At 60.7% G+C, this 27102-nt stretch overlaps 1 pseudogene; it reads left to right on the top strand.

Annotated features, from left to right (window-relative positions):
- The first annotated feature begins 8153 nt into the window (after window positions 1–8153).
- LOC116742072 lies at window positions 8154–8289 on the top strand (annotated as a pseudogene).
- Window positions 8290–27102: the final 18813 nt, after the last annotated feature.

The following is a 27102-nucleotide window of genomic DNA, read 5'->3' as shown; positions in this document are numbered from 1 at the left end:
GGCTCCGGACGCGCAGGCTCAGCGGCCATGGCTCACGGGCCCGGCCGCTCCGCGGCATGTGGGATCTTCCCGGACCGGGGCGCGAAACCCACGTCCCCTGCATCGGCAGGCGGACTCTCAACCACTGCGCCACCAGGGAAGCCCCACAATATTTTTATAATTGCAAAATCTTTGGTAAGGAAATCCTTTTTTTCCTTACATTTATGTTTATTGTCGGGTTTACTGAATTGCCTTTTTGAGTTTTCTTGTAGCTTGTTGAATTTCTTCTTAATAGGTATTTTGAATTCTTTATCATTTAGATCATAATATTCCATGCCTTTGTGTTCAGTTGCTGGGGAATTTTCTCTTTGCGATAACATATTTCCCTGGGTTTTCGTAGTGCTTAAATATATGCAACTGTGCATTCCCATTTGAAGTAGCAGACGCCCTTCTTAGGTAAGGATTTATGTTTACTTTGGTTCTTACAATGGACTAAGTGGGCTATTAGAAACATTTATTTTGTATTCCAGAAGGTGGCACTGCAAGTCAAGTTTGTGGTTTCTCCCTTGCTCACTAATTGCAGCCTGTTTTCTGAGCAAGCTCCCAGACTCCTGGATGCGTCTCTACGGAGGCACTAGGGGTGCACACACAAGCTGGTATCAGAGTCAGCAGAGGCGTGGGGTTAGCAGTGAGGCTTTGGGGACGTCTGCAGCCCGGGTGGGAGACTCTGGTGTGGGGTAATCCAAGCCTAGTGGGCAGATCCTATGCTGACTTCTGAAGCAGACAACAGGAACCTGCCCCTACAATGTTCTAACATTCCTATCTGCTTCCTTTCCTTGCTCTTGCCACAGCCCAGTCATGGAGGTCCCTCCTGGAAGACCAGGGTGATGCACCCGGGTGCTGTAGGATTTTTACCTCCTGCTCCACCTTCATATTAGTTGCTTGCGTCGGTGGCTGCAGGCTCCGCCACGACAGGGCACCGCTGCAGACGCCACCTCCTCAGTCCCCTCACACCACAGTGTGCTGGAGTGGGCGCTCCCAGCTGGCCTGGCCGGCCAGGCGGCCAGAAGGCGGCCCTGGAAGGCAGTGGCACACCAGATGCTCTGGGGGTGGCCTAACGTGACCCAGACATGGCTGCGGACCCGGGTGCCGTACATGCGGCCCGCGAGCCCCTCGACCTGCACCTGGCCACAGCCACGGGAGCCCAGCCCCGGCGCCGCCACCTGTCTGCCGGGGTGTCTCTCCAAGGCTCCATCTGGAAAAAGCCCCCCCTCCGTCGTTTGGCCGCAGCCGGGGGCGGGAGCGGGATCGCGGGTCCAGGCCGCATATCCGGGCCTGCCGGCCACCTGGGTCGGGGTCCTGAGCTCGGACGGTGGCGTCGGGGCAAGGGTCTGGTTGCTGGGTCTAAGGGGCTGTACCAACTCAATGGTGGCTCCCAGTGGCTTCGAGCCAGGTGCTGTCGGGCAGGAGGGCCGGGCCGGTCTGCGTCTGGGCTGCGCCTAGCGCCGCACGGGCGGGCATGTGGGATGCCCAAGGGACCGCGGGTCCCGGGCCCTGAAGCCTCCGGGGCCACGTCCCTGTGAGCAGCCTGTGGGATCTGGGGCGAGGCGCCAAGCGCCAAAAAGTTTGCTGTGTCCCGCCCGCCCTGGGCTGGGTGGTCGCCAACTCCTCCGCCACCCCCCGGTACCCGAGACCTCCATTCCCCTGCTTAGCCGGGCGGCGGGGCCCTGCCGGGGCGGGTGGGCCGCCGGGCTGGCGGTAAGGCCCAAGCGCCTGCTAAGCTGCGCCTCAAGAGGCAGCCCGCGACCCACCCAGCGTCTACGGCCAAACCACCCTAGACGGGCCCGGTCTCGTCTCGATCTCGGAAGCTAAGCAGGTTCGGGGCAGGTTAGTACTTGGATGGGAGACCTCCTGGACCGGAGAGCTCCTGGGAACACCGGGTGTTGTAGGCTTTTTGCCTCCCGCTCCTCCTTCTCCTTTTGTCGCCCGCGGCGGCGGCCGCGTCCATCTCTGCCCCCGCCGGGTACCGCTGCAGGCCCCACATCCGCGGGCCCGTGCCTCCACAGCAAGCGTCTGATGGGGCGCTCCCCGCCTGGCTGACCGGCCAGGCGGCCAGACGGCGTCCCTGGAAGGCAGCAGCACGCCAGACGCTCCGGGGGTCCCCTGACGCGATACAGACATGGCGGCGGACCCGGGTGCCGTCCGTGCGGCCCGCGAGCGCCCCGACCTGCACCGGCCGGCCCCCACTGGAGCCCAGCCCCGGCTCCGCCACCTGTCTGCCGGGGTGTCTCTCCACAGCTGCATCCGGAAAAAGCCCCTCCTCCAGCGTTTCGCCACGGCCGGGTGCCGGAGAGGGATAGAGGGCCCAGGCCGCTTCCGCGGGACTGCCGGCCACCTGGGGGGGATTCCTGAGCTCAGACGGTGGTGTGGGGGCAAGGGTGGCGTTGCTGGGTCTACGGGGCTTTGCCAACCCAATGGTGGCTCCCACTTGGTTCGGGCCAGCTGCTGTCGGGCAGGAGAGCCGGCCCGGTCCGCGGCCGGGCTGCGCCTAGCACAGCGTGGGCGGTCAGCTGAGATGCCTAAGGGACCGCGGGCCCCGAGCCCTGAAGCCTCCGGGGCCACGTCCCCGTGAGCGACCCGTGGCATCTGCGGTGGGACGCCAAGCGCCGAAAAGTTTGCTGGGTCCCGCCCGGCCCAGGCTGGGTGGTCGCCAACTCCTTCGCCACCACACGGGACCCGAGACCTCCGTTCCTCTGCCTAGGCTGGTGGCGGGGCCCTGCCGGGCTGGGCGTGCCCCTGGCCCGGCGTTAAGGCCGAAGGGCCTGCTAAGCTGCGCCTCAAGAGGCAGCCTGCGACCCACCGACCCCTACTGCCAAACCAGCCTAGAAGGGTCCGATCTCGTCTTGGTCTCTGAAGCTAAGCAAGGTCGGGCCTGGTTAGTACTTGGATGGGAGACATTCTTGTATGGGGGAGCTCCTGGGAATACCGGGTGCCGTGGGCATTTTGCCTCCCGCTATGCCTTCTCCTTTTCTCACCTGTGGTGGTGGCGGGGGCTGTCTCCGCCCCCGAGGGGTACCGTTGCGGGCCCGAGCTCCTCAGGTCCCTCCCTCCACAGCAAGCGTCTGATGGGGCGCTCCCCTCCTGCCTGACCGGCCAGGCGTCCAGACGTCGTCCCTGGAAGGCAGCGGCACAGAAGACGCTCCGGGGGCGGCCTGACGCCATCCAGACACGGCCGCGGACCCGGGTGACGTCCCTGCGGCCCGCGAGCCCCGCGACCTGCACCTGGCCACAGCTACGGGAGCCCAGACCTGGCGCCGCCACCTGTCTGCCGGGGTGTCTCTCCAAGGCTCCATCAGGAGAAAGCCCCCCCTCCGTGGTTTGGCCGCGGCCGGGGGCGGGAGCGGGATCGCGGGTCCAGGCCGCATCCCCGGGCCTGCCGGCCACCTGGGTCGGGGTCCTGAGCTCGGACGGTGGCGTCGGGGCAAGGGTGTGGTTGCTGGGTCTAAGGGACCGTGCCAACTCAATGGTGGCTCCCAGTGGCTTCGGGCCGGCTGCTGTCGGGCAGCGGGGCCGGCCCGGGCTGCGGCCGGGCTGCGCCTAGCGCCGCGTGGGCGGGCAGGGGCGATGCCCCAGGGACCGCGGGCCCCGGGCCCCGAAGCCTCCGGGGCCACGTCCCTGTGAGCGGCCTGTGGGATCTGGGGCGGGTCGCCAAGCGCCGAAAACTTTGCTGTGTCCCGCCCGCCCTGGGCTGGGTGGTCGCCAACTCCTCCGCCACCTCCCGGTACCCGAGACCTGCGTTACCCTGCCTAGCTGGGCGGCGGGGCCCTGCCGGGGCGGGCGGGCCGCTGGGCTGGCCGTAAGGCCCAAACGCATGCTAAGCTGCGCCTCAAGAGGCAGCCCGCGACCCCTCCAGCGTCTACAGCCAAGCCACCCTTGACGGGCCCGATCTCTTCTCCATCTCGTGAAGCTAAGCAGGGTCGGGTTGGATCTGTACTTGGATGGGAGACCTCCTGGACCTGAGAGCTCCTGGGAACACCGGGTGCTGTAGGCTTTTTGCCTCCCGCTCCTCCTTCTCGTTTGGTCACCAGCGGCGGCGGCCGCGTCCGTCTCTGCCCCCGCCGGGTACCGCTGCAGGCCCCACATCCGCGGGCCCCTGCCTCCACAGCAAGCGTGTGATGGGGAGCTCCCCGCCTGCCTGACCGACCAGGCGGCCAGACGGCGTCCCTGGAAGGCAGCGGCACGCCAGACGCTCCGGGGGTTCCCTGACGCGATACAGACATGGCGGCGGACCCGGGTGCCATCCATGCGGCCCGCGAGCGCCCCGACTTGCACATGGCGGCCCCCACTGGAGCCCAGCCCTGGCACCGCCACCTGTCTGCTGGGGTGTCTCTCCACCCCAGCTCCATCCGGAAAAAGCCCACCCACAAGCGTTTCGCCATGTCCGGGTGCCGGAGAGGAATAGAGGGCCCAGGCCACTTCCGCGGGACTGCCGGCCACCTGGGGGGGATTCCTGAGCTCGGACGGTGGTTTGGGGGCAAGGGTGGCGTTGCTGGGTCTACGGGGCTTTGCCAACCCAATGGTGGCTCCCACTTGGTTCGGGCCAGCTGCTGTCGGGCAGGAGGGCCGGCCAGGTCTGCGGCCGGGCTGCGCCTAGCGCAGCATGGGCGGGCAGCTGAGATGCCCAAGGGACCGCGGGCCCCGGGCCCTGCGGCCTCCGGGGCCACGTCCCCGTGAGCGACCCGTGGCATCTGCGGTGGGATGCCAAGCGCCGAAAAGTTTGCTGGGTCCCGCCCGCCCTAGGCTGGGTGGTCGCCAACACCTCCGCCACCACCCGGTACCCAAGACCTCCGTTCCTCTGCCAAGCGGGTGGCGGGACCCTGCCGGGCCGGGCGTGCCACTGGGCCGGCGGTAAGGCCCAAGGGCCTGCTAAGCTGCGCCTCAAGAGGCAGCCTGCGACCCACCGACCCCTACTGCCAAACCAGCCTAGAAGGGTCCGATCTCGTCTTGGTCTCCGAAGCTAAGCAAGGTTGGGCCTGGTTAGTACTTGGATGGGAGACATTCTTGTATGGGGGAGCTCCTGGGAATACCGGGTGCCGTGGGCATTTTGCCTCCCGCTACGCCTTCTCCTTTTCTCACCTGTGGTGGTGGCGGGGGCTGTCTCCGCCCCCGAGGGGTACCGCTGCGGGCCCCACCTCCTCAGGTCCCTCCCACCACAGCAAGCGTCTGATGGGGCGCTCCCCTCCTGCCTGACCGGCCAGGCGTCCAGACGTCGTCCCTGGAAGGCAGCGGCACAGCAGACGCTCCGGGGGCGGCCTGACGCCATCCAGACACGTCTGCGGACCCGGGTGACGTCCGTGCGGCCCGCGAGCCCCGCGACATGCACCTGGCCACAGCCACGGGAGCCCAGCCCCGGCGCTGCCACCTGTCTGCCGGGGTGTCTCTCCAAGGCTGCATCTGGAGAAAGCCCCCCCTCCGTGGTTTGGCCGGGGGCAGGAGCAGGATCGCGGGTCCAGGCCGCATCCCCGGGCCTGCCGGCCACCTGGGTCGGGGTCCTGAGCTCGGACGGTGGCGTCGGGGCAAGGGTGTGGTTGCTGGGTCTAAGGGGCCGTGCCAACTCAATGGTGGCTCCCAGTGGCTTCGAGCCAGGTGCTGTCGGGCAGGAGGGCCGGGCTGGTCTGCATCCGGGCTGCGCCTAGCGCCGCGCGGGCGGGCATGTGGGATGTCCAAGGGACCGCGGGCCCCGGGCCCTGAAGCCTCCGGGGCCACGTCCCTGTGAGCGGCCTGTGGGATCTGGGGCAAGGCGCCAAGCGCCGAAAAGTTTGCTGTGTCCCGCCCGCCCTGGGCTGTGTGGTCCCCAACTCCTCCACCACACCCCGGTACCCGAGACCTGCGTTACCCTGCCTAGCTGGGCGGCGGGGCCCTGCCGGGGCAGGCGGGCCGCTGGGCTGGCAGTAAGGCCCAAGCGCCTGCTAAGCTGCGCCTCAAGAGGCAGCCCGCAAACCCCCAGTGTCTACGGCCAAACCACCCTAGACGGGCCCGATGTCTTCTCGACCTCGGAAGCTAAGCAGGGTCGGGCCTGGTTAGTATTTGGATGGGAGACCTCCTGGACCGGACAGCTCCCGGGAACACCGGGTGCTGTAGGCTTTTTGCCTCCCGCTCCTCCTTCTCGTTTGGTCGCCAGCGGCGGCGGCCGCGTCCGTCTCTGCCCCCGCCGGGTACCGCTGCAGGCCCCACCTCCACGGGCCTCTGCCTCCACAGCAAGCGTCAGATGGGGCGCTACCCGCCTGGCTGACCGGCCAGGCGGCAAGACGGCGTCCCTGGAAGGCAGCGGCACGCCAGACGCTCCGGGGGTCCCCTGACTTGATACAGACATGGGGACGGACACGGGTGCCGTCCGTGCGGCTCGCGAGCTCCTCGACCTGCACCTGCCGGCCCCCACTGGAGCCCAGCCCCGGCTCCGCCACCTGTCTGTCGGGGTGTCTCTCCACAGCTCCATTCGGGATAAGCCCCTCTCCAGCTTTTCGCCACGGCTGGGTGCCGGAGAGAGATAGAGGGCCCAGGCCGCTTCCGCGGGACTGCCGGCCACCTGGGGGGGATTCCTGAGCTCGGACGGTGGTTTGGGGGCAAGGGTGGCGTTGCTGGGTCTATGGGGCTTTGCCAACCCAATGGTGGCTCCCACTTGGTTCGGGCCAGCTGCTGTCGGGCAGGAGGGCCGGCCCGGTCCGCGGCCGGGTTGCGCCTAGCGCAGCGTGGGCGGTCAGCTGAGATGCCTAAGGGACCGCGGGCCCCGAGCCCTGAAGCCTCCGGGGCCACGTCCCCGTGAGCGACCCGTGGCATCTGCGGTGGGACGCCAAGCGCCGAAAAGTTTCCTGGATCCCGCCCGCCCTAGGCTGTGTGGTCGCCAACACCTCCGCCACCTCCCGGTACCCGAGACCTCCGTTCCTCTGCCTAGGCGGGTGGCGGGGCCCTGCTGGGCCGGGCGTGCCCCTGGGCAGGCGGTAAGGCCCAAGGGCCTGCTAAGCTGCGCCTCAAGAGGCAGCCTGCGACCCACTGACACCTACTGCCAAACCAGCCTAGAAGGATCCGATCTCGTCTGGGTCTCCGAAGCTAAGCAGGGTCCGGCCTGGTTAGTACTTGGATGGGAGACCTCCTCGGATGGGGGAGCTCCTGGGAATACCGGGTGCTGTGGGCTTTTTGCCTCCCACAAAGACAGCTGGGCCAGGCGGCCAGACGGCGTCCCTGAAAGGCAGAGGCCTTCTCCGTTTCTCCCCCGTGGCGGTGGCAGGGGCCGTCACCTCCCCCGAGGGGTACCGAGGGGTACCGCTCCCCCGAGGGATACCGCTGCAGGCCCCACCTCCGCAAGCCCCTGCCTCCCCAGCAAGCGATTGATGGGACGCTCCTCGCCTGCCTGACCGGCCAGGCGGTCAGACGTCGTCCCTCGAAGGCAGAGGCACAGCAGACGCTCCGGGGGCGGCCTGACGCCATCCAGACGCGGCCTCGGATCCGGGTGACATCCGTGCGGCCCGCGATCTCCGCGACCTGCACCTGGCCACAGCTACGGGAGCCCAGCCCCGGCTCCGCCACCTGTCTGCCGGGGTGTCTCTCCAAGGCTCCATCTGGAGAAAGCCCCCCCTCCGTGGTTTGGCCGCGGCCGGGGGCGGGAGCGGGATCGCGGGTCCAGGCCGCATCCCCGGGCCTGCCGGCCACCTGGGTCGGGGTCCTGAGCTCGGACGGTGGCGTCGGGGCAAGGGTTTGGTTGCTGGGTGTAAGGGGCCGTGCCAACTCAATGGTGGCTCCCAGTGGCTTCGAGCCAGCTGCTGTCGGGCAGGAGGGCCGGGCCGGTCTGCGTCCGGGCTGCGCCTAGCGCCGCGCGGGCGGGCATGTGGGATGCCCAAGGAACCGCGGGCCCCTGGCCCTGAAACCTCGGGGCCAAGTCCCTGTGAGCGGCCTGTGGGATCTGGGGCGAGGCGCCAAGCGCCGAAAAGTTTGCTGTGTCCCACTCGCCCTGGGCTGGGTGGTCGCCAACTCCTCCGCCACCACCCGGTACCCGAGACCACCGTTCCCTGCCTAGCCGGGCGGCGGGGCCCTGCCGGGGCGGGCGGGCCGCTGGGCTGGCGGTAAGGCCCAAGCGCCTGCTAAGCTGCGCCTCAAGAGGCAGCCCGCGACCGCCCAGAGTCTACGGCCATACCACCCTAGATGGGCCCGATCTCGTCTGGATCTCGGAAGATAATCAGGGTCGGGCCTGGTTAGTACTTGTATGGGAGACCTCCTGGACCGGAGAGCTCCTGGGAACACCGGGTGCTGTAGGCCTTTTGCCTCCTGCTCTGCCTTCTCATTTTGTCGCCCGCGGCGGCGGCCCCGTCCGTCTCTGCCACCGCCGGGTACGGCTGCAGGCCCCACCTCCGCAGGCCCCTGCCTCCACAGCATGCGTCTGATTGGGCGCTCCCCGCCTGCCTGACCAGACAGGCGGCCTGAGGGCGTCCCTGGAAGGCAGAGGCACGCCAGACGCTCCGGGGTCACCTGACGCGATACAGACATGGCGGCGGACAAGGCTGCCGTCCGTGCTGCCCGCGAGCCCCTCAACCTGCACCTGGCGGCCCCCACTGTGGCCCAGCCCCGGTTCTGCCACCTGTCTGCCGGGGTGTCTCTCCACAGCTCCATCCGGAAACCCCCCCCCCCAGTGTTTCGCTACGGCCGGGTGCCGGAGCGGGAGAGAGGGCCCAGGCTGCTTCCGTGGGACTGCCGGCCACCTGGGTGTGGTTCCTGAGCTCGGACGGTGGTGTGGGGGCAAGGGTGGCGTTGCTGGGTCAACGGGGCTTTGCCAACCGAACAGTTGCTCCAAATGGATTCGGGCCAGCTGCTTTCGGGCAGGAGGGCCGGCCCGGTCTGCGACCGGGCTGCGCCTAGCACAGTGTGAACGGGCAGTTGGGATGCCCAAGGGACCGGGCCCCGGGCACTGAAGGCTCCGGGGCCACGTCCCCGTGAGCGACCCGTGGCATCTGCGGTGTGGCGCCAAGCGCCGATAAGTTTGCTTGGTCCCACCAGCCCTAGGCTGGGTGGTAGTATGGTATAATTCTGACTTTCTCCTCGAACAGAGTGCCTTCAGGTACGAGGTCTTCGAAGTATTCAAAGCACAGTGCTTTCTCATAGCAGCTCACACAAGGGCCACGAGAAAGTCTTCCTGCGCAATTGAGACTCACCAGCAATGCTCTCCTGAGGCGGTTCGAGAACTCTGGAATTGTAGGTATCCTCAATGAACCTACACTGTGTTGCCAATCACTGGGAACACACAGAGAGCCTCCACGGGATCACCCAATGGGCCTTGAAGTTGCTCAGCCAGCCCACAGGGTTCTGGAGGTTCTCAGTGAACTTGGAGGGAAAATGATGCATACCCAAGAGGCCTAGGAGTCCTCAACAGTCTACTTCCTTAAAATAAAGCATATAAGCGACTAAGAATTCATGGAAACAGCTGCATGCCTCCCTTTCTGCCCGGCTACTCGGGCATTAAAATGGAGGCAAGTTCCTATGTTGAGTTTCCTTTTAGCTCTAGAGCTTGTCTGGCAGACCACCACCGCGGCCATGGCAGCACCTGGTTTAGAAAGAGCAAACTCATAATTTCCCCCGCATCATTCTTACAGGGTTTCCAGGCCTGTCAGGAGCAGAGAATGTCAGGTAGCTGCAAGGCAGCGTGAATTCCGCCTTCAAAATGGGAAAGCAAGCCTACTTTCCACAGGCCCCGTTTCCATGGGCCCACTCAGCATACACCCCTGGAGTTTCTAACAAGTCCAAAGAGACACAGGTTACCCTGTGTTTCCTTCCCTGAATCAACTTCTCAAGTGGGTTGTCCTGCATCAAGGAAACGGCCTCAACCTAGGAACGCCATAGCTACGCCTCTGGCCCTGTGGCTATTCAAAAGCCTGCAGTGCCACAGGAGAGCAGGACTTCAGTTGCAGTGAGAACGCAAGCCGACTTTCTCTTGGAGGCACGGTGACTTCAGGCAGGGCGTTCGGGATGGAATGCGAAGCCGGGGGTTTCTCTGAGTGCAGCTCGGACTAGGGCAATGCGCAAGACTTCCACGCCAGGTGGGATGTGCTTGAACGGTGTTCCTGAACGTGTGAGAGTGCTGGGGAAATCAAGCTGCGCCAAGAGAGAGTGCAGTGCGTTTCCTTACACTCGGCATCCACAGAGTGGTTCCAAAGGGCTCCTGGCATGGATGTTGATTAGCAGACCCACGGGGTCCTGTGGGTACTCACAGATCCTGCCGGGAACAGGGTGCCCACGCGAGGCTCCTAGGTGTCAGGCAAACTGTGCCACAGTTAAAGATACGCAGAGCGAAGGCGACGGCCTCATGGAAACTGCAGCACGCCTCCGCTTCTGCACGGCAAATCAGGGCCTTACTTCCAGGCATGTGTTCATGCTGGGTGTGCCGGTAGCGACACAGGACGGTAACACGCTGACTTTCTCCTCGGGCAGAGTGCCTTCAGTTACGAAGTCCTTGAAGTATTCAAACACAGTGCTTTCTCAAGGCAGCTCACACAAGGGCCATGAGGAAGTCTTCCTGGGCAATTGAGACTCACCAGCAATGCTGTCCTGAGGCCGGTCGAGGACTCTGGAATTGTAATTATCCTCAAGGAACCTACAGTGTGTTGCCCATCACTGGGAACGCACAGAGTGCCTCCGAGGGAATAACCAATGGGACTCGAAGTTGCCTAGCCGGCCCACAGGGGTCTGGAGGTACTCAGTGAACTTGGAGGGAAAATGATGCATACCTGAGAGGCTTAGGAGTCCTCAACAGTCTACTTCCTTTAAAATAAAGCATATAAGCGACTGAGAACTCATGGAAACAGCTGCATGCCTCCCTTTCTGCCCGGCTACTCGGGACCTAAAATGGAGGCAAGTTCCTATGTTGAGTTTCCTTTTAGCTCTAGAGCTTGTGAGCCAGACCACCCCCGCGGCCATGGCAGCACCTGGTTTAGACAGAGCAAACTCATAATTTCCCCCACATCATTCTTACAGGGTTTCCAGGCCTGTCAGGAGCAGGGAATGTCAGGTAGCTGCAAGGCAGCGTGAATGCGGCCTTCAAAATGGGAAAGCAAGCCTACTTCCAACAGGCCCCATTTCCAGGGGCACCCTCAGCATACCCCCCTGTGGGTTCTAACAAGTCCAATGAGACACAGGTTACGCTGTGTTTCCTTCTCTGAAGAAACTTCACGAGTAGGGTGTTCTGCATCAAGGAAACTGCCTCAACCTAGGAACGCCATAGCTACGCCTCTGGGCCTGTGGCTATTCAAAAGCCTGCAGTGCCACAGGAAGAGCAGGACTCCAGTTCCAGTGAGAACGCAAGCCGACTTTCTCTTGGAGGCACGGTGACTTCAGGCAGGGCGTTCGGGATGGAATGCGAAGCCGGGGGTTTCTCTGAGTGCAGCTCGGACTAGGGCAATGCGCAAGACTTCCACGCCAGGTGGGATGTGCTTGAACGGTGTTCCTGAACGTGTGAGAGTGCTGGGGAAATCAAGCTGCGCCAAGAGAGAGTGCAGTGCGTTTCCTTACACTCGGCATCCACAGAGTGGTTCCAAAGGGCTCCTGGCATGGATGTTGATTAGCAGACCCACGGGGTCCTGTGGGTACTCACAAATCCTGCCGGGAACAGGGTGCCCACGCGAGCCTCCTATGGATCCGGCAAAGTGTGCCGTAGTTAAAGATACGCAGAGCGGAGGCCACGGCCTCATGGAAACTGCAGCACGCCTCCGCTTCTGCACGGCAAATCAGGGCCTTACTTCCAGGCATGTGTTCATGCTGGGTGTGCCGGTAGCGAAACAGCACGGTAAGATGCTGACTTTCTCCTCGGGCCGAGTGCCTTCAGGTACGAGGTCTTCGAAGTATTCAAAGCACAGTGCTTTCTCATGGCAGCTCACACAAGGGCCACGAGAAAGTCTTCCTGGGCAATTGAGACTCACCAGCAATGCTGTCCTGAGGCTGTTCGAGGACTCTGGAATTGTAGGTCTCCTCAAGGAACCTACAGTGTGTTGCCCATCACTGGGAACGCACAGACCCACTGACATCTACTATCAAACCAGCCTAGAAGGGCCTGATCTCGTCTTGATCATGGATGCTAAGCAGGGTGGGCACTGGTTAGTTACTTGGACGGGAGACCCCCTAGGAATACAGGGTGCTATAGGCTTTTTGCCTCGCTCTCTGCATTCTCCTTTTATCGCCCACGGCGGTGGCTGCTATCTACGGCCCCACCGGGTACCGCTGCAGGCCCCACCTCCTCAGGCCCCACCCAGCACAGCAAGCGTCTGATGGGGCGCTCCACGCCTGCCTGACCGACCAGGTGGTGAGAAGTCGTCCCTGGAAGGCAGCGGCACACCAGACTCTCCGGGGGTGGCCTGACGCGACCCAGACATGGCCACGGACTCTGGTGCCGTCCGGGCGGCCCGCGAGCCTCGCAAACTGCACCAGGCCTCACCCACTGGAGCACAGCCTCGTCGCCGCCACCTGTCTGCCGGGGTGTCTCTCCACAGCTCCATACGGAAAATGCCACCCTACAGTGGTTTCACCCTGGCTGGGGGTGGAGCGTGATTGAGGGTGTAGGCCGCATCCCCGGGCCTGCTGGCCACTTCGGGGTACTGAGCTCGGAAGTGTGGCGTGGGGACAAGGGCGGCGTGGCTGGTTCTTAGGGGCCATGGCAACAGATTGGTGGCTCCCTGTGGCTTCGGACCAGCTTCTGTCTGACAGGACGGCCGGGTTGATCTGCGTCTGGGCTGCTCCTAGCCCAGCGTGTGGGGGCAGGTGGGATGCCCAAGGACCGCCGGCCCCGCGCCGTGAAGCCTCCGGGGCCACGTCCCTGTGAGCGCCCTGCGGCATCTGGGGTGGGGCGACAAGCGCCGAAATGTTTGCTGGGTCCCGCCCGCCCTGGGCTGTGTGGTCGCCAACAGCTCTGCCACCCCCCGATACACTAGAGTTCCGTTCCCTTGTCTAGGCGGGCGGCGGAGCCCTGTCGAGTCGGGCGGTCCGCTGGGCTGGCTGTAGGCCCCAAGCGCCTGCTTAACTGCGCCTCAAGAGGCAGCCCGCGAGCCCTCTGACATCTACTGCCAAACCAGCCTAGAGGGGCCTGATCTCGTCTCGATCACGGAAGCTAAGCAGCGTGGGCCTTGGTTAGTACTTGGATGGGAGACCCCCTGGGAATACAGGGTGCTCTAGGCTTTTTGCCTTGCTCTCTGCATTCTCCTTTTATCGCCCTTGGCGGTGGCTGCTATCTCCGCCCCCGCCGGGTACCGCTGCAGGCCCCACCTCCTCAGCCCTTCCCACCACAGCAAGCGTCTGATGGGGCACTCCCCGCCTTCTTGAACGGCCAGGCGGCCAGAAGGCGTCCCTGGAAGGAAGTGGCACACCAGACGCTCTGGGAGTGGCCTGACGCGACCCAGAAATGGCCCCGGACCCAGGTGCCGTCCGTGCAGCCGGCGAGCCCCGCGAAATGCACCTGGCCTCAACCACTGGAGCACAGCCCCGTCGCCGCCACCTGTCTGCAGGGGTGTCTCTCCACAGCTCCATATGGAAAATACCTCCCTTCCCCTGTTTCAAACTTGCCGGTAGCGGGAGGGGGTCAGAGGGCTCAGGCCGCTTCCCTGGGACTGCCGTTCACTTGGTGTGGGCTACTGAGCTCGGAACTGTGGCGTGGGGCAAGTGTGGCGTTGCTGGTTCTTAGGGGCCAGGCCAACGCAATGGTGGCTCCCAGTGGCTTCGGGCCAGCTTCCGTCGGGCAGGACGGCCGGGCTGGTCTGCGTCCGGGCTGCACCTAGCCCAGCGTGGGGGGGGGCGGGTGGGATGCCCAAGGGACCGCGGGCCCCGGGCCCTGAAGCCCCCGCGCCACCTCCCTGTGAGCGGCCTGCAGAATCTGGGGTGGGGCTCCAAGCGCCGAAATGTTTGCTGGGTCCCGCCCGCCCTGGGCTGGGTGATCGCTAACAGCTCTGCCACCCCCCGGTACACTAGACCTCCGTTCCCCTGTCTAGGCGGGCGGCGGGGGCCTGCCGAGTCGGGCGGGCGGCTGGGCTGGCTGTAAGGCCCAAGCGCCTGCTTAGCTGCACCTCAAGAGGCAGCCCGCGAGCGTGCTGACGTCAACTGCCAAACCAGCCTAGAAGGGCCTGATTTCGTCTAGATGGCGGAAGCTAAACAGGGTGGGCCCTGCTTAGTACTTGGATGGGAGACCCCCTGGGGATACCGGGTGCTCTAGGCTTTTTGCCTCCTGCTCTGCATTCTCCTTTTGTCGCCCGCGGTGGTGGCGGCTATCTCCGACCCCGCCGGGTACCACTGCAGGCCCCACCTCCTCAAGCCCCTCCCACCACAGCAAGCGTCTGATGGGGCGCTCCCCGCCTGCCTGACCGGCCAGGCGGCGAGAAGTCGTCCCTGGACGGCAGCGGCACACCAGACTCTCCGGGGGTGGCCTGACGCGACCCAGACATGGCCGCGGACCCGGGTGCCGTCAGTGCAGCCCCCGAACCCCGCGAAGTGCACCTGGCCTCACCCACTGGAGCACAGCCCCGTCGCCGCCGCCTGTCTGCAGGGGTGTCACTCCACAGCTCCATATGGAAAATACCGCCCTTGCCCCGTTTCAAACGTGCCGGGGGCGGGAGCAGGTTCGAGGGCGCAGGCCGCTTCCCCGGGCCTGCCGTTCACTTGGGGTGGGGTACTGAGCTCTGAACTGTGGCGTGGGGCAAGGGTGGCGTTGCTGGTTCTTAGGGGCCATGCCAACACAATGGTGGCTCCCAATGGTTTCGGGCCAGCTTCTGTCGGGCAGGTGGGCCAGGCTGGTCTCGGTCAGGGTTGCGCCTAGCCCTGCCTGGGCAGGCAGGTGGGATGCCCAATGGACCGCGGGCCCCGGGTCCTGAAGCCTCTGGGGCCACGTCCCTGTGAGCGGTCTGCGGCATCTGGGGTGGGGCGCCATGCGCCGAAAAGTTTGCCGGGTCCCACCCGCCCTGGGCTGGGTGGTCGCCAACAGCTCCGCCATCCCCAGGTACACTAGACCTCCGTTCCCCTGTCTAGACGGGCGGCGGGGCCCTTCCGTTTCGGGCGAGCCGCTGGGCTGGCTGTAAGCCCCAAGCGCCTGCTTAGCTGCACCTCAAGAGGCAGCCCGCGAGCCCACTGACATCCACTGCCAAACCAGCCTAAAAAGGCCTGATCTCATCTCGATCACGGAAGCTAAGCAGGGTGGGTCTTGGTTAGTACTTGGATGGGAGAGCCCCTGGGAATACAGCATGCTCTAGGCTGTTTGCCTCCCACTCTGCATTCTCCTTTTGTCGCCAGCTGCAGTGGCAGCTATCTCCGGCCCTGCCGGGTACCACTGCAGGCACCACCTCCTTAGGCCCCTCCCACCACAGCAAGCGTCTGATGGGGCACTCCCCGCCTTCTTGAACGGCCAGGCGGCCAGAAGGCGTCCCTGGAAGGAAGTGGCACACCAGACGCTCTGGGTGTGGCCTGACGCGTCCCAGAAATGGCCCCGGACCCGGGTGCCGTCCGTGCAGCCCGCGAGCCCCGCGAAATGCACCTGGCTTCAACCACTGGAGCACAGCCCCGTCGCCGCCACCTGTCTGCAGGGGTGTCTCTCCACAGCTGCATATGGAAAATACCGCCCTTCCCCCGTTTCAAACTTGCCGGGAGCGGGAGCGGGTCCGAGGGCTCAGGCCGCTTCCCTGGGACTGCCGTTCACTTGGTGTGGGCTACTGAGCTTGGAACTGTGACGTGGGGCAAGTGTGGCGTTGCTGGTTCTTAGGGGCCAGACCAATGCAATGGTGGCTCCCAGTGGCTTCGGGCCAGCTTCTGTCGGGCAGGACGGCCCGGCTGGTCTGTGTCCGGGCTGCTCCTAGCCCAGCGTGGGGGGGCGGGTGGGATGCCCAAGGGACCGCGGGCCCCGGGCCCTGAAGCCCCCGCGCCACCTCCCTGTGAGCGGCCTGCGGCATCTGGGGTGGGGCGTCAAGCGCCGAAAAGTTTGCTGGGTCCCGCCCGCCCTGGGCTGGGTGGTCGCTAACAGCTCTGCCACCCTCCGGTACACTAGACCTCCTTTCACCTGTCTAGGCGGGCGGCGGGGCCCTGCGGAGTCGGGCGGGCGGCTGGGCTGGCTGTAAGGCCCAAGCGCCTGCTTAGCTGCACCTCAAGAGGCAGCCCGCGAGCCCACTGACATCCACTGCCAAACCAGCCTAGAAGGGCCTGATCTCGTCTCAATCACGAAAGCTAAGCAGCGTGGGCCCTGGTTAATACTTGAATGGGAGACTCCCTGGGAATACAGGGTGCTACAGGCTTTTTGCTTAGCTCTCTGCATTCTCCTTTCATCGCCCACGGCTGTGGCTGCTATCTCCGCCCCCGCCGGGTACCACTGCAGGCCCCACCTCCTCAGGCCCCTCCCACCACAGCAAGCGACTGATGGGGCACTCCAAGCCTGCCTGACCGGCCAGGTGGCGAGAAGTCGTCCCTGGAAGGCAGCGGCACACCAGACTCTTCGGGGGTGGCCTGACGCGACCCAGACATGGCCACGGACCCGGGTGCCGTCCAGGCGGCCCGCGAGCCCCACAAACTGCACCAGGCCTCACCCACTGGTGCACAGCCCCGTCGCCGCCACCGGTCTGCCGGGGTGTCTCTCCACAGCTCCATACGGAAAATGCCACCCTTCAGCCATTTCACCCTGGCCGGGGGCGGAGCGTGATTGAGGGAGTAGGCCGCATCCCCGGGCCTGCCAGCCACTTGGGACGGGGTACTGAGCTCGGAAGTGTGGCGTGGGGAAAGGGCGGCGTTGCTGGTTCTTAGGGGCCATGGCAACAGATTGGTGGCTCCCTGTGGCTTCAGACCAGCTTCTGTCGGACAGGACAGCCGGGATGGTCTGCGTCTGGGCTGCTCCTAGCCCAGCATGTGGGGGCAGGTGGGATGCCCAAGGACCGCGAGCCCCGGGCCGTGAAGCCTCCGGGGCCACGTCCCTGTGAGCGGCTTGCGGCATCTGGGGTGGGGCGCCAAGCGCCGAAATGTTTGCTGGGTCCCGCCCGCCCTGGGCTGGGTGGTCGCAGGCAGCACCGCCACCCCCCGGTACACTAGACCTCCGTTCCCTTGTCTAGGTGGGCGGCGGGGTCCTGCCGAGTCGGGCGGACCGCTGGGCTGGCTGTAGGCCCCAAAGCCTGCTTAGCTGCGCCTCAAGAGGCATCCTGCGAGCCGGCTGATGTCTACTGCCAAACCAGCCTAAAAGGGCCGGATTTTGTTCGGATCATGTAAGCTAAGCAGGGTCGGCCCTGGTTAGTACTTAGATGGGAGACCCCGGGGAACACAGGGTGCTATAGTCTTTTTGCCTCGCTCTCTACATTCTCCTTTTATCGCCCTTGGCGGTGGCTGCTATCTCCGCCCCCGCCGGGTACCGCTGCAGGCCCCACCTCCTCAGGCCCCTCCCACAACAGCAAGCGTCTGATGGGGCGCTCCTCGCCTGCCTTACCGGCCAGGCGGCGAGAAGTCGTCCCTGCAAGGCAGCGGCACACCAGACTCTCCGGGGGTGGCCTGACACGACCCAGACATGGCCGCGGACCCGGGTGCCGTCCGTGCAGCCCGCGAGCCCCGCGAAGTGCACCTGGCCTCAACCACTGGAGCACAGCCCCGTCGCCGCCACCTGTCTGCAAGGGTGTCACTCCACAGCTCCATATGGAAAATACCTCCCTTCCCCCGTTTCAAACTTGCCAGGGGCGGGAGCGGGTTCGAGGGCGCAGGCCGCTTCCCCGGGCCTGCCGTTCACTTGGGGCGGGGTACTGAGCTCTGAACTGTGGCATGGGGCAAGGGTGGCGCTGCTGGTTCTTAGGGGCCATGCGAACGCAATGGTGGCTCCCAGTGGCTTCGGGCCAGCTTCTGTCAGGCAGGAGGGCCGGGCTGGTCTCGGTCAGGGCTGCGCCTAGCCCTGCCTGGGCAGGCAGGTGGGATGCCCAATGGACCGCGGGCCCCGGGCCCTGAAGCCTCCCGGGCCACGTCCCTGTGAGCGGTCTGCGGCATCTGGGGTGGGGCGCCATGCCCCAAAAAGTTTGCTGGGTCCCGCCCGCCCTGGGCTGGGTGGTCGCCAACAGCTCCGCCATCCCCAGGTACACTAGACCTCTGTTCCCCTGTCTAGGCGGGCGGCGGGGCCCTTCCGTTTTGGGCGAGCTGCTGGGCTTGCTGTAAGCCGCAAGCGCCTGCTTAGCTGCACCTCAAGGGGCAGCCCGCGAGCACGCTCTCATTTACTGCCAAACCAGCCTAGAAGGGCCTGATCACGTCTTGAAAGCGGAAGCTAAGCACTGTCGGCCCTGGTTAGTACTTGGATGGGAGACCCACAGGGAATACCGGGTGCTATATATAGGCTTTTTGCCTCCCGCTTTGCATTCTCCTTTTGTCGCCAGCGGCAGTGGCAGCTATCTCCGTCCCCGCCAGGTACCGCTGCAGGCCCCATCGCCTCAGGCCCCTCCCACCACAGCAAGCGTCTGATGGGCCGCTTCCTGCCTGCCTGACCGGCCAGGTGGCGAGAAGTCGTCCCTGGAAGGCAGCGGCAAACCAGATGCTCCGGGGTTGGCCTTACGCGACCCAGACATGGCCGCGGACCCAGGTGCCATCCGTGCAGCCCGCGTGCACCGCGAAGTGCACCTGGCCTCACCCACTGGAGCACAGCCCTGTCGCCGCCACCTGTCTGCAGGGGTGTCACTGCACTGCTCCATATGGAAAATACCGCCCTTCTCCCATTTCAAACTTGCCGGGGGCGGGAGCGGGTTCGAGGGCGCAGGCTGCTTCCCAGGGACTGCCGTTCAGTTGGGGCGGGATACTGAGCTTGTAACTGTGGCCTGGGGCAAGGGTGGCGTTGCTGGTTCTTAGGGCCATGCCAACGCAATGGTGGCTCCCAGTGGCTTCGGGCCAGCTTCTGTCGGGCAGGTGGGCCGGGCTGTTCTCCGTCAGGGCTGCGCCTAGCCCTGCCTGAGCGGGCAGGTGGGATGCCCAATGGACCGCGGGCCCCGGGCCCTGAAGCCTCTGGGGCACGTCCCTGTGAGCGGTCTGCGGCATCTGGGGTGGGGCTCCAAGCGCCGAAAAATTTGCTTGGTCCCGCCCGCCCTGGGCTGGGTGGTCACCAACTGCTCCGCCACCCCCCGGTACACTAGACCTCTGTTCCCCTGTCTAGGTGGGCGGCGGAGCGCTGCCGAGTCGGCCAGGCCGCTGGGCTGGCGGTAAGCCCCAAGTGCCTGCTTAGCTGCGACTCAAGAGGCAGCCCACGAGCCCACTGACATCTACTGCAAACCAGCCAGGACGGGCCTGATCTCATCTTGATTGCGAAAGCTAAGCAAGTTCGGCCCTGGTTAGTACTTGAATGGGAGATCCTCTGGGGATACTAGCTGCTATAGGCTTTTTGCCTCCTGTTCTGCATTTTTTTTTTGTCGCCCGCGGCGGGGTCGGCTACATCCACCCCTGCCGGGTACCGGTGCAGGCCCCACCTCTTCTGGCCCCTCCCACCACAGCAAGCGTCTCATGGGGCGCTCGCCACCTGCCTGACTGGCTAGGCGGCCAGAAGGCGTCACTGGAGGGCAGTGGCACACCAGATGCTCCGGGGTTGGCCTGACGCGACCCAGACATGACCGCAGACCCGGGTGCCTTCTGTGCGGCCCGCGAGTCCCGCGAACTGCACCTGGCCTCACCCACTGGAGCACAGCCCCGTCGCCGCCACCTGTCTGCCGTAGTGTCTCTCCACAGTTCCAAAGGGAAAATACCGCCCTTCCATCCTTTCTCCCTGGCCGGGGGCGGGAGCGGGATTGCGGGAGTAGGTGGCCTCCCTGCACATGCCGGCCACTTGGGATGGGGTACTGAGCTCGGAACTCTGGTGTGGGGGCAAGGGTGGCGTTGCTGGTTCTTAGGGGCCGTGCCCACTCAATGGTGGCCCTCAGTGGCTTCGGGCCAGCTTCTGTCGGGCAGGAAGGCCGAGCCGGTCTGCGTCTGGTCTGCGCCTAGCTCAGCGTGGGCGGGCAGGTGTGATGCCCATGGAACCGCGGGCCCTGGGCCCTGAAGCCTCTGGGGCCACGGCCCTGTGAGCGGCCTGCAGCATCTGGGGTGGTGCGCCAAGCGCCGAGAAGTTTGCTGGGTCCCGCTCGTCCTGGGCTGGGGGGTCGCCATCTCCTCTGCCACCCCCGGGTACCTGAGACCTCCGTTCCCCTGTCTAGGCATGTGGCGGGGCCCTGCCGAGTCGGGCGGGCCGCTGGGCTGGCGGTAAGGCCCAAGCACCTGCTAAGCTGCGGCTCAAGAGGCAGCCCGTGATCCCATGGACATCTACTGCCAAACCAGCCTAGCTAGTGAATAGCGTCCTGGTCTTAGTTAGGGACAGTCTCTGTGCCATAGTTAATAGTAACTTCAGGGCCATAGCTAGGGACATTTTCAGTGCCTGAGTTAGTAGTAGTTTGAGTACCTTATGAACATTGTCAGTGCCTCAGTTAGGAGTATATCAGGGCCTTAATTAGGTAGAATTTCTGTCTTTGAGTTAGGAGTATTATCCGGACCTTTATTAGGGAGAAAGTGTTTTCCTTATTTACAAATAGTGTTACGGACTGAGTTAGGAGTAGTGTGAAGGCCATAGTTAGGGATAGTGTCAGTGCCTCAGTTGTTAGTAGTCTCAGGGCCTTAGTTAGGGACAATGTCGGTGCCTGAGTTAGGAGTAGTGTTATGGCCTGAATTAGGCGTAGTGTGAAGGCCTTAGTTAGGGAGAGTGTCAGTGTCTCAGCTAAGAGTATGTCAAGGCCTCAATTAGTTAGAGTGTCAGTGCCTGAGTTAGGAGTAGTATCAGGGCCTTTGTTAGGGAGAAAGTGTGTTCCTTATTTAGGAGTAGTGTTATGGCCTGAGTTAAGAGTAGTGTGAAGGCCTTAGTTAGGGACAGTGTCAGTGCCTGAGTTAAGAGTATTTTCAAGACCTTCGTGAGGCACAGTGTGAGTGCCTGTGTTAGGATTTGTGTAACGGGTTTAGTTAGGGACAGTGTCTGTTCTCGTGTTGTGAGTAGTGTCCTTGTCTTAGTTAGGGACGGTGTCAGTGCCTGAGTTAGGAGTAGTGTTATGGCCTGATTTAGGAGGAGTGTAAAGGTCTTAGTTACGAACAGTGTCAGTGCCTCCTTTAAGAGTATTTTCAAGGCATTAGGGTGGCTGAGTGTGACTGCCTGAGTTAGGATTAGTGTCACAGCTTTAGTTAGGGACAGTGTCCATGCCCGAGTTGTAAGTAACGTCCTGGTCTTAGTTAGGGACACTGTCTGTGCCTCAGTTAGTAGTAGTGTCAGGGCCTTAGTTAGGGACAGTGTCAGTGCCTGAGTGAGGAGTAGTATCAGGGCCTTTGTAGGGAGAAAGTCAGTTCTGAGTTAGGAGTAGTGTTGTGGCCTGGGTTAGGAGTAGTGTGAAGGCCTTAGTTAGGAACAGTGTCAGTGTCACAGTTCAGAGTATTGTCAGGGCCTTAGTGCGGCAGAGTGTGTGTGCCTCAGTTAGCATTAGTGTCACGGCTTTAGTTAGGGACACTCTCCTTTCCTGAGTTGTGAGTAGCATTGCGATCTTAGTTAGGGACACTGTCTGTGCCTCAGTTAGTAGTAGTGCCAGGGCCATAGTTAGGGAATATATCAGTGCTTGCGATAAGTGTAGTGTTATAGCCTAAGTTAAGAGTAATGTGAGGGCCTTAGGGACATTGGCAGTGCCTCAGTTAAGATTATGTCAAGGCCTTAGTTAGGTAGAATGTCTGTGCCTGAGTGAGGAGTAGTATCAGGACCTTTGTTAGGGGGAAAGTGTTTTCCCTACTTAGGAGTATTGTTATGTCCTGAGTTAAGAATAGTGTGAAGGGCTTAGTTAGGGACAGTGTCATTGCTTCAGTTAAGAGTATTTTCAACACCTTAGTGAGGCAGAGTGTGATTGCCTATGTTTGGATTAGTGTAACGGGTTTAGTTAGGGACAGTGTCTGTTCCCGAATTGTGAGTAGCATCCTGGTCTTAGTAAGGGACAGTGTCTGTGCCTCAGTTGTTAGTAGTCTCAGGGCCTTAGTTAGGGACAGTGTCAGTGTCTGAGTTAGGAGTAGTATCAGGGCCTTGGTTAGGGAGAAAGTGTGTTCCTTATTTAGGAATAGTGTTATAGCCTGAGTTAGGAGTAGTGTGAAGTCCTTAGTTAGGGACAGTGTCAGTGCCTCAGTTAAAAGTATTTTCAAGGCCTTAGTGAGGCAGAGTGTAAGTGCCTGTGTTAGGATTAGTGTAACTGGTTTATTTAGGGACAGTGTCTGTTCTCGAGTTGTGAGTAGCGTCCTTGTCTTAGTTAGGGACAGTGTCAGTGCCTGAGTTAGGAGTAGTGTTATGGCCTGTGTTAGGAGTCATGTAAAGTTCTTAGTTAGGAACAGTGTCAGTGCCTTCATTAAGAGTATTTTCAAGGCCTTAATTACGCAGAGGCTGAGTGCCTGTGTTAGGATTATTTCCACGGGTTTCGTTAGGGACAATGTTCTTTCCCGAGTTGTGAATAGCGTTCTGGTCTTAGGGACAATCTCTGTGCCTTAGTTAATAGTAGTGTCAGGGCCTTAGCTAGGGACATTGTCATTACCTGAGTTGGTAGTAGTGTTATGGCCTGAGTTAGGAGTAGTGTCAGAACCTCAGTTAAGAGTATGTCAGAGCCTTAATTAGGTAGAATGTCTGTGCCTGAGTTAGGAGTAGTATCAAGGCCTTTTTAGGGAGAAAGTCAGTTCCTGAGTTAGGAGTAGTTTTATGGTCTGAGTTAGGAGTAGTGTGAAGGCCTTAGTTAGGGGCAGTGTCAGTACCTCAGTTAAGAGTATTGTCAAGGCATTAGGGAGGCTGAGTGTGAGTGCCTGAGTTAGTGATTAGTGTCACGGCTTTAGTTAGGGACAGTGTCCATTCCCGAGTTGTGAATAGTGTCCTGGTATTTGTTTGGGACAGTGTCTGTGCCTCAGTTGGTAGTAGTGTCAGTGCCTTAGGCATTGTGTCAGTGCCTGAGTGAGGAGTAGTATCAGGGCCTTTTTAAGGAGAAAGTCAGTTCTGAGTTAGGAGTAGTGTGAGGCCTTATTTAGGGTCAGTGTCAGTGCCACAGTTAAGAGCATTGTCAATGCCTTAGTGAGGCAGAGTGTGTGTGCCTGTGTTAGAATTAGTGTCACGGCTTTACTTAGGGACAGTGTCCGTTCCCGAGTTGTGAGTAGTGTCATGGTCTTAGTTAGGGACTCTGTCTGTGCCTTAGTTAGTATTAGGGCCTTAGTTAGGGAAAATGTCAGTTCTTGAGATCGGTGCAGTTTTATGGTCTGACTTAAGAGTAATGTGAGGGCCTTAGGGACATTGTCAGTGCCTCAGTTAAGAGTAAGTCAAGGCCTCAATTAGGTAGAGTGTCAGTCCCTTAGTTAAGAGTAGTATCAGGTCCTTTTTTTAGAGAGAAAGTCAGTTCCTGAAGTAGCAGTAGTGTTATGGCCTGAGTTTGGAGTAGTGTGAAGGCTTTAGTTAGGGACAGTGTCAGTGCCTCAGTTAAGATTATTGTCAAGGCCTTAGATTGGCAGAGTGTCAGTGCCTGAAATGGGAGTAATGTCAGGTCCTTAGTTAAGGACTGTGTCAGTGCCTGAGTTGCAAGTTGTTTTAGGCCCTAAGTTACGGAGAGTGTCAATGCCTGAGTTCACAGTAGTGTCACGGATTTAGTTAAGGAGGGTGTCAGTGCCTGAGCTGGTAGTAGCATCACAGACTTAGTTAGGGACATTTTCAGTGCTGAGTTAGGAATAGTGTCCGGGCCTTAGTTAGGCAGAATGTCAGTGCGTGAGTTAGGATTAGTGTCATGGCTTTAGTTAGGTACAGTGTCCGTTCATGCCTTGGGACTAGCGTCCTGGTCTTATGAGGGACAGTGTCAGTGCCTGAGTTAGAAGCAGTGTTATGGCCTGAGTTAGGAGTAGTATGAAGGCCTTAGTCAGGGAGAGTGCCAGTGCCTCAGTTAAGAGTATGTCAAGGCTTCGATTAGGTAAAATGTCAGTGCCTGAGTTAGGAGTAGTATCAGGGCCTTTGTTAAGGAGAAACCGTTTTCCTTATTTAGGAGTAGTGTTATGGCCTGAGTTAAGAGTTGTGTGAAAGTCTTAGTTAGGGACAGTGTCTGTGCCTCAGTTAAGACTATTGTCAAGGCCTTAGATTGGCAGAGTGTGAGTGCCTGAGATGGGAGTAATATCAGGTCCTTTGTTAGGGAAAATGTCAGTGCCTGCATTAGGAGTTTCTTTTAGCTCTAGAGCATGGCAAATTGAGCCCCATCACGGCCATGGAAGCACCTGGATTAAAAGAGGGAAGCTCATTTTTTCCCAGAAGCATGCCTAGATGGGCTACAGGCCTGTCAACAGCTGTGAATGTCAAGTAGCTTCAAGGCAGCATGACTGTAGCCTTCAAAATGGGAAAGCAAGGCTAGTTCCAGCAGGCCCCCGTTTCCATGGGCACACTCAGCATACATCCCTGTGGTTTCTAACAAGTCAAAAGAGACACAGGTTACCCAGTGTTTCCTTCCCTGAATCAACTTCTTGAAGTAGGGTGTTCTGCATCAAGGAAACTGCCTCAACCATGGAACACTGTAGCTACACCTCTGGGCCTGTGGCAATTCAAAAACCTGCAGTGCAACAGGAAGAACAGGACTTAAATTGCAGTAAGAACGCAAGCTGACTTTCTCTAGGAGGCATGGTGACTTCAGGCAGGAGGTCCTTGATGGAATGCGAAACTGAGGGTTTCTCTGAGTGCAGCTCAGACTAGGGCAATGTGTAAGACTTCGATGGCATGTGGGACGTGCCAGAACAGTGTTTGTGAATGTGTGTGAGTGCTGTGGAAATTAAGCTGCTCCAAAAGAGAGTGCAGTGCTTTTCCCCACACTAGGCATACACAGAGTGGCTCCAAAGGGCTGCTGGCCTGGATGTTGCTTAGCAGACCCAGGTGGACTTGGGGGTATTCAATGTTCCTGCTGGGAACAGGTTGCCCATGCGAGCCTCCTAGGTGTCCAGAGAGCTGTGCTGCCATTAAAGCTACGCAGAGCAGAGGTCACGGCCTCATGACAATTGCTGCATGCCTCCGTTTCTGCACGGCAGATCAGGGCCTTACCTCCAGGCATGTGTTCATGCTGGGTGTCCAGTTAGCAAAACAGCATGGTAAGATGCTGACTTTCTTCTCGAGCAGAGTGACTTTAGGTACGAGGTCCTCGAAGTGTTCAAAGCAGAGTGTTTTCTCATGGCAGCTCACACAAAGGCCATGACAAAGTCCTCCTGGGCACTTCGGACGCACCAGAAATGTTGTACTGAGGCTGTTCAAGGACTCTGGAAATGTAGCTCTTCTCAAGGAACGTGCAGTGTGTTGCCCATCATTTGGCATGCAGAGACGGCCTCCGATGGACAGACCAATGGGCCTTGATGTTGCTCAGCTGGCCCACAGGGGCCTGGAGGTAGTCAGTGAACTTGGAGGGAAAATGATGCATACCCGTGGGGCCTAGGAATCCTCAAAAGGGTACTTCCTTTAAAATAAAGCAGAGGAGCGACTAAGAACTCATGGAAACAGCTGCATGCCTCCTTTTCTGCACGGCTACTCAGGGCCTAACCTGGAGGCAAGTTCTGAGGTTGAGATTCACGTTAGCTCTAGAGCTTGTCAGGCTGACCACAACCGTGGCCATGGAAGCAACTGGTTTAGACAGAGAAAACTTATAATTTCCCCCGAAGCATTCTTAAAGGGTTTAGAGGCCTGTCAAGAGCAGGGAATGTCAGGTAGCTTCAAGGCATCATGAATGCAACCTTCATAATGGGAAAGCAAGTTTAGTTCCAGCAGGCCCCCATTTCCATGGGCACACTCAGCATACATCCCTGTGGTTTCTAACAAGTCAAAAGAGATACAGGTTATCCTGTGTTTCCTTCCCTGAATCAAGTTCTCGAAGTAAGGTGTTCTGCATCAAGGGAACTGACTCAACCTAGGAATGCAGCATCTACCCCTCTGGGCCTGTGGCTATTCAAAAGCCTGCAGTGCCACAGGAAAAACAGGGCCTAAATTGCAGTAAGAACACAAGTCAACTTTCTCTTGGAGGCACAGTGACTTCAAGCAGGAGGTCCTAGTTGGAATGCGAAGCTGAATATTTCTCAGCGTAGCTCAGACTAGGGCAATGTGTAAGACTTCGACGGCATTTGGGATGTTCCAGAACGGTGTTCGTGAACGTGTGGGAGTGCTGGAGACATTAAGCTGCTCCAAAAGAGAGTGCAGTGCATTTCCCTACAATTGGAATACACAGAGTGTCTTCAAAGGTCTATGGGCCTGGTTGTTGCTTAGCAGACACAGAGGGTCCTGTTGGTACGCAGTGTTCCTGCCAGAAACAGAGTGCCCACGTGAACCTCCTAGGTGTCCAGAAAACTGTGCTGCTGTTAAAGATATGCAGAGCAGAGGTCACGGCCCCATGGAAACTGCTGCACTCCTCCACTTCTGCACGGCATTTCAGGGCCATACCTCCAGGCATGTGCTCATGCTGAGCGTCCCATGAGTGACACAGCATGGTAGGAAGCTGACTTTCTCCTCGAGCAGAGTGACTTCAGGTACGAGGTCCTCGAATTATTCAAAGCACAGAGTTTTCTCATGGCAGCTCACACAAAGGCAATGACAAAGACTTCCAGGGCACTTTGGAGTCACCAGAAATGTGGTTCTGAGGCTGTTTTAGGGCTCTGGAAATGTAGCTCTCCTTAAGGAACCTGCAGTGTGTACCCCATCACTTGGCACACACAGAGGGCCACCGAGGGACTGACCAATGGACCTCAATGTTGCTCAGCCGGCCCACAGTTGTCTGGAGGTACTCAGTGACATTGGAGGGAAAATAATGCACATCAGAACAGCTAGGAGTCCTCTAAAGGGTACTTCCTTCAAAATAAAGCAGAACAGTGACTATGACCACATGGAAATAGTTGCATGCCTCCCTTTCTGCACGGCTATTCAGGGCCTAACTTGGAGGCAAGTTCTCAGGTAGAGTTTCCCTTTAGATCTAGAGCATGGCAGGCTGAGCCCCACTGCGGCCATGCAAGCACCTGGTATAGCCAGAGTGAACTCATTTTTGTCCCAGAATCATGCCTACAGGAGCTAAAGGCCTGTCAACAGCAGTGAATGTCAGTTAG

Source organism: Phocoena sinus, chromosome 16 (genome assembly GCF_008692025.1).
Source record: "Phocoena sinus isolate mPhoSin1 chromosome 16, mPhoSin1.pri, whole genome shotgun sequence".
Classification (NCBI taxonomy): Eukaryota; Metazoa; Chordata; class Mammalia; order Artiodactyla; family Phocoenidae; genus Phocoena; species Phocoena sinus.
Note: the sequence above shows the minus strand (reverse complement) of the source record. Positions and strands in the feature narration are given on the sequence as shown.